The sequence below is a fragment of the Pristiophorus japonicus genome, chromosome 19, assembly GCF_044704955.1.
Source record: "Pristiophorus japonicus isolate sPriJap1 chromosome 19, sPriJap1.hap1, whole genome shotgun sequence".
Taxonomy (NCBI): Eukaryota; Metazoa; Chordata; class Chondrichthyes; family Pristiophoridae; genus Pristiophorus; species Pristiophorus japonicus.
Genome location: NC_091995.1, coordinates 10,887,905 through 10,894,931, shown reverse-complemented (window position 1 = coordinate 10,894,931; position 7,027 = coordinate 10,887,905).

The following is a 7,027-nucleotide window of genomic DNA, read 5'->3' as shown; positions in this document are numbered from 1 at the left end:
AATCCTCCTGCATCAAAGATGGCGCCTTAAAAAGGAAATGCACCTGGGAGTCTTAAAAGGGCCTTACCAATAGGTGGTCCCCACAAAGGACTTCTGCAAGGCAAGAGCGAGTGTAAAATGAGCTATGTTAATGTGAGATGGCGAATTTATAATAGGAATTAATTTTTTAATGCTGAATGGCCACTGTATTTGTGCAAAATTATTGATATGAAGTACAATTAATGATAAGGGCTAACAAGGAAATCAGGGATCCGTTACCAGTCAGTAACAAGTTAATGTACCAGATAATATGTACCATACTAACGCACTGTCCATGCCTACCTGCCTTCCGTTGGACAAGTGTGATGTTATGTATTGATGTGTATATCGTCGTCCTGCGTCCTGGTGGGCGGGAAGGTGATGTTATGTTATGATGTGTGTATCGTCCTGGTGCTTTAGATGTAATGTAAGCACTATGCCACACCACAGAGGGCGCTGTGGTGTGAAACCTGGAAGTACCTAGAACAGGCACTATAAAAGGCTGACCACCACACCTGAGAGGCACTCTGGAGCTGAAAAATAAAGGACGAAGGTCACAGCAGTTAGATTTACACCAGAGCGTTGGAGTCAGTGATTTGTGTGCTACATACACCACAAACACAACATATTTCCTCCCTTCTGAAAAACACAGTTTATGAACAGACAAAGTCCTTGAGATGGCCAGGCTGTGTTGTGATACGCTGAGACCAGTGTGGAGCTTGTGGTGTTTGATCGAGGTTCTCGGTTGGGAAACAGAATGGTGCCTCTGTTCCGTCCTGCTGGGCTGTTGGCCTGTGAGTTATGATCAGTCTACGAGCGTTCCATCGAGTTCCATCATTGAGCTTGTAGGTGTGAGGGCTGAACTTTCACCCAATCTCTTTTGGAGGCGAAAGTGAAGATGCGAGCTTATGACTCCCCGTTAACGAATGCTTTATCGAATGGTGTGTGCGAAGAATGGTTTGAACCGCTTCATCGAATATTTGGCCTGCTGCGAGGTTGGCTTTCAAACCCTCCATGATGACACGGTTAAATCGCTCAACACTTCTGTTGCTTTGAGGATTGTACCAAGCAGTAAGGTGATGCTCGATAGCTTGACGAATGAGGATATCCACGAACTGGTTGGACACAAACTGTGGTCCACTGTCAGTTATTGTGACCTCTGGGAGGCCCTACATCATGAACATATGCTGCAGAATAGTGACGATCGTTGATGAGGTCACTGAATGTAGGGATAAAAGGAAGGCTTCTCCCCCTCGGGGTGGATTAACTGATATAGTTAATCGACACCTCGCCCAGCTCCCACTGTATAACGATCACAGAAGTAAACAAACAAAACCTCAGGTTTACCGGATTTATTTCGAGCAATGCACAGGAAGGTTCAGTCTAACCCTTCGAAATACAAGCGCTTTCAAGTATCATTTATACAGGTTTTGGAGAGGAACTACCCTCCTACAAAATCAGCGAAGTTACATTGATTTGTCGTCTCTTATCAGACTGACTCTAAGTGGTAAACGCCCCATCATTGTGTTGTTCCATTATTTGCCCTCTAACCCAGTCTTTGTGTTGCCGAGAGTAACTGTACCGTAATACTGGCTTTCTTATCTCTTCCTCAGGGACTTCCAATCAAAAACTGCTGACTTCGGCTGTTTAAGTGTTACTAAGCTTAAGGATACAGTTTATTGCGTTATTGCTTTGTGCTATACCTACATAAGAGAGTGTTACATACATCGGCAATTTCTCAGACCCTCCGAATACTGATTGTGAACCTGTGGAATTCTCTACCACAGAAAGTTGTTGAGGCCAGTTCATTAGATATATTCAAAAGGGAGTTAGACGTGGTCCTTACGGCGAAAGGGATCAAGGGGTATGGAGAGAAAGCAGGAATGGGGTACTGAAATGCATGATCAGCCATGATCATATTGAATGGCGGTGCAGGCTCGAAGGGCCGAATGGCCTACTCCTGCACCTATTTTCTATGTTTCTATGCTTCTATGATTAGTTCACTATCTTCAGCATAATTCTGACCACCTATTTGCAACTCTTATAATTTATCCCTTACAATTTACAACTCTTACAATTTATCCCTTACAATTCTCCCCTAATGGCCCTTGGCTATATGCCCAAGATAGTCTATTTCCCAATTAATTCCTCATGGGTGAGCTTTCAGGGTTGTTCTTTAGCTTGGGTAGCGCTACTTCCCGAGCTGCAGGATCTACCTGTTGGCTTTCCCATCAAGGTTATACTAATAGGATAACCTTTCTACCAGACTCTCTGATTTCCCTTTATTCAATGTTTTAACTGCAGTACAGGCTAGGGCCTGCCTCTTACATCGGTTACACCTTTTTACAGGATAATACTAGCAAGATGAGTTCCAGTATATTTAGTCCAGCATAGTTCATGTATAAGTCCTTTCTAGCCAACATTTCCTCAGTGTTCGAATTATGCCCCGCCTGGGATATCCTCTGTTTCTTCTATCTTTCCTCCACTTGGAGTCTTCTCTATTCTGACGAATTTCTGCCCTGCCTGGGGTATCCTCTATGTTGTCGAATGGTGTCCTATTCACTCGAGTTTGTTCCTCTTTCTGTTCGAGTATCGGTTTTCCTTGTGGCCCGATGGCCTTCACATAACCTCCTCAGGTAATGTCCATCATTGTCCCATCGATCTTTACTCCCTTAGCTCAGGGGTTATAATAAACCCGTTTATATCTCTCTCGTCAAGTGGAGTAAAGCAGAAGTCAAGATCCATGATGGTGCATGAGGTGTTCCTTTCTTCATTTCAGTTGCCGTGGTGCTCACACATCAATCTCCATTTCCTTGTGGAACAGCGGTAATTTAGTAATCCTGTGTTAGGGGGGTGATACTCAATGTGCACCCGTCCACTTGGTTATATCCTCAGTCACCTTTGATCATTCGTAGTGGATCTCGACATAAAGCAACTTGGTTGTCTTTATAACAACCATCTATGCTGAGACTCTGAGTGCTGTTGTTCTCTTCAGTTACATTTCTGGTTTGTCATGGCATCGCACGCGAGTTTGATTTCATATTTCTCCTACATTGTTTGTTTGGTATCGAGGATCTCCCTTTGTCACATCATACTGTGGCATAGATAATACAAAACCTATTATATTTAAATGTCCGGTTACTCATCTGGCCTTTGGGACCCAAGCATGACTGTTTCTCCGCACCTCGCAGGCATGAGTCATGTTTTTGTCCAAGGTCCAGTTGGTAAATACATCAAGTGTTATCCAATCTGGCACCTTTCCATTCTGAAGCTGCTCTAGGTTATGTTGTATTCTATTGAGCAACCATGCTCCATATCCTGTACATACAAATTCTGTCTGTATGGTTTTACTCAAGTTTCGTACTGCTCTATTTATTGAATTTTTATAACAATTATCTATCGTGTGTAGGTCTATAGTGTTTACCGCTGCAACTCCCGCTGCGTATCCTGCCGCGTAGCCATTTCTAGTATCCCTCTTTTTTCCCGGTCCTGCTTTTTACCTGATCTTATTTCCACATTAAACTTCATGGTTTTTGATTCAGGGCCTTTAAGTGCTCGCAGGGTCAAGCTTCTATACAGGCTTATAGTGTTTAAATTTAGGAATACAGTAATTATTCACTGGCGTACCCCGAAGTGTATCTTAGCCTTCATCTGCCTTATCACTCCCCCTTTTGCCCCAGCGTTCATAGTTGGACACGTTTGTGGCACTGGGGGTGTGGTGGTCAGGTCACGGTTGCTAAAGTAGAGGGTGGGGCTGTGTTGGTGGGTTTATCTCGGGAGATATCCCTCCACCACCATTCATAGGTGTTGAGTGAAATCTTTGTCCCTCCTGATTATAAAACCCATTGTGGTCTTATTCCCACTAATTATTGATCCCGAATTACTGGCCCATCCCCAATGTTGTTTCGTTTCCTTGTTACGTTGTTTTATGCCCGTTATTTAAGTCTACTGTTGCTCCGTCCGTCACCATCAGTGTTTTTTGGATTCTTTATTAAACTAATGTCGCCCGAGTCCCTGTAATACAGGCCTTGCCGTCCCTCAGCCTGTCGTTCATGATATGAGGCTGTGTTCCCCCACGTTGTTTCCACGAGCACTAGAGTTCTGCAAAAAAACAATATTTCCCGGTCGTCACCGGTTAGTTAGTGACCATGCTTTTTTAACTGGCTCCACTTGCCGATACCCCTTATAACTACCATAACTTACCATTATTACCTGATAGGATCCGGTTCATTTGGGTGCGAGCCCGGGCCTCTCTGGGGTAATCACCTGACTGCCTATTTGGGGTATTTGGACCGTCTGTTCCTTAGTCTCGTTCTCTAAGTCCTTGATGATTTGCTGATCTCTAGCCTGTGCTTTTAAAGTCATGTAACTGCTTACAGAGTTCCATTACAAATTTCCGTATCCTTCGTCCTCGCTTCCTGAAACCAAGACTTCTGGCAGTCTCATTACTTCAAAGGGTGTCAGTCCTGTCATCCGACTAGGGGTTGGCCTGAGCTTCATCAGTACTCGGGGTAACACCTCTACCCATCCCTTTCCAGTCTCTTCGATTGCTTCGGCTAGGGCCATTTTTTAAGGTCCTATTCATTCGTTCCTCCAATCTGGAAGATTCCTGATGATATGGGATAGTTTTGCCTGATCCTTAGTAAAGCGCAAGCCTGTTTCATTATCTTCCCTGTGAAATGTGTACCTTGATCTGAGTCCAGCTGTAGTGGCATTATTTCTTCTGCTAGGATTCTAGCCACGGTTTCTGCTGAACAATTTCTAGTGGCGAAAGCCTCTACCCACTTCGTAAACTGGTCTATTACTTCTAGGCAGTATGTCTTCCCCTTGTTGCTGGGTAACGGTCCAGTAAAATCGACCTGTAAGTTTTCCCAGGGTCTTTTCGGTCGGGGCTGATGCCCCAGTCTGACTTTTACTTTCCCCCCGGCATGTATTTTGTGCATATCACCACACCTTCTACAGTGGTCCTCTATATCTCTACCCATTTCCTTCCACCACCGGCAAGTGGACCTCGAGCTTATCATGTTGGTTCTACCTTGTGGACATACCCGTGGTGTGGATTTATTAGGCTCTCCTGGATGCATTCCGGGGCCACCACAGTCCCACCTTTCCTCCATATGCCATTGGTCCCTTGTCGGGCCCCTCTCTGCTCCTACCCCTCCTTTTCCTTTGGAGTGGCTTCTCCCTGTACCTTAAGCATGTTTACTTCCTCGGGCCCGATTGTACATACTCTGACCTGGGCTTCCCCGGCCAGTGTACCTGACTCTACCACCCACTTGGCTGCTTCGTCTGCCCATGTATTTCCCTGTTGATGTTGATGTAATTTTTTTAACAATCGCTTCGTGGCCTGCCTCCTGAGGTCCTGGATCCCCGTCTGCTCCAGTTTATCATATAGATGTTTACTCTTTTTCCTCTAGCCAGCCTCAGAGCCTGAGTGAGAGCCACTAATTCAGCCAGTTGAGCTGATTGACCCCCTTCGAACCATCCTTCCCTTTTGAGCTGTCCGCTGCTATCTACCACGGCCCATCCCGTCCGCGTTGTCCCATATAGCACCGAGACCCATCTACATATAGATCCATGTCTGTCTCCTCAAGCCTGACTACTTCCCTCGGCTTCTCCTGTCAGGCTACACGGATGCTCCTTTTTCCCTCCGTAATGATCCACCCTGCAGGGTTGTTACAGTTGTCCTTTGTTGTGTCTCCTCGTTGGGGGGGGGTTGGGGGCAGGGGGGTAAGACCATGCTTCCCACCTTACCCTCCGCACGTCGGATACCGTTTTTAGCCTTCCTGTGTTAAGCAATTCTACAAGGTATGCTGGGTATGTGACCCGACATTACTATGCCTCTGGCCTATGCCTGTCCCCATGTAATGATCTTTACTGTGGTGGGTGTAGATGTGGAAGGGCCTATTCTGGTCGGGTAATCCCAGGCTGGAGCATTTGTGAGAGCTTGTTTTAACCTTACACCCACAATTTCCTGATCTCGGCATTTCTGCAGTAGTTGAATAGCCCTAGTACCTGCCTGACCACTTTCACGGTTCCTGGCCTGGGTATTGATCGAATTGCTTCCTTTATGTCATTCGGCATTCTGTCTCTTCCCTTGTGATATTATGTATCCCAGATATGTTACTTCGCTCCTTCCCACCAGAACCTTCCTAGGATTTATTTTTAATCCTGTGCACTGTAGCGTTCCTAGCATTGTAATTAGAGCGAGTACGTGTTGTTGTTCTGTGCTGGAGGCAATAAGGATATCATCCACATACTGCAAAAGGGTGCTCCCTTCTTTGCCTGTTGGGGGCCTCGCTTTCCTGCGCCTGCTCCCTTATTGCAGCTAAAACATATCAGGGGAGCTGTGTTGGGGTGTGTCTCCTCCTCCTTCATCTCTGCTGCTGATGTAACTGCTGATATTTTAGCTATCTTCTCCCGTTGGTCTGACTTTAACTCCTCCATGTGTTCTGCTCACTCCAACCTTTCATTATCTTTTGATGTGCTCGTCCGTCTTTAAACATTTTCAAGAATGCCGCATCATTTTTGTCGGGGTCAGCTGCCCCTGAGTGGTCTTTGTATTCAATCCACTTTCGTTCCCCGTACTCCCCTACTCTTTCGCCTGCCTTTTGAGTCACATTCAGTATTCTACTCCAATCTTTTGTCAGAATTCTATATTCCTACTATTTTGCTTCAGGGGTTGGTAACTCATTCAATAGAATTTGTCTCTCCTGTGTGCTGAGGGGTAGCTCCTGTATGGCAATGTGTGCTGCTCTATGTCCGTTGGTGGGAATGGTGGTAATACGTATCGGTGCCACTGATAGACAGGCATTATCATGTTTTTTTTAAAAATTCGTAGCCAATCTTTCCAATTCTTTGTCAAATCACAAACGCCAGAGGTCACCTTGCACACATCAAGGATCACTCTGCGCCAATGCTCTTAGCCAAAAGGCCTAGAGCCACTGCACCGTTCCTGGAAGTACTGCAATACCAGGTTTGTGCCATGGAGGTGGATGGGTCAGGCCCC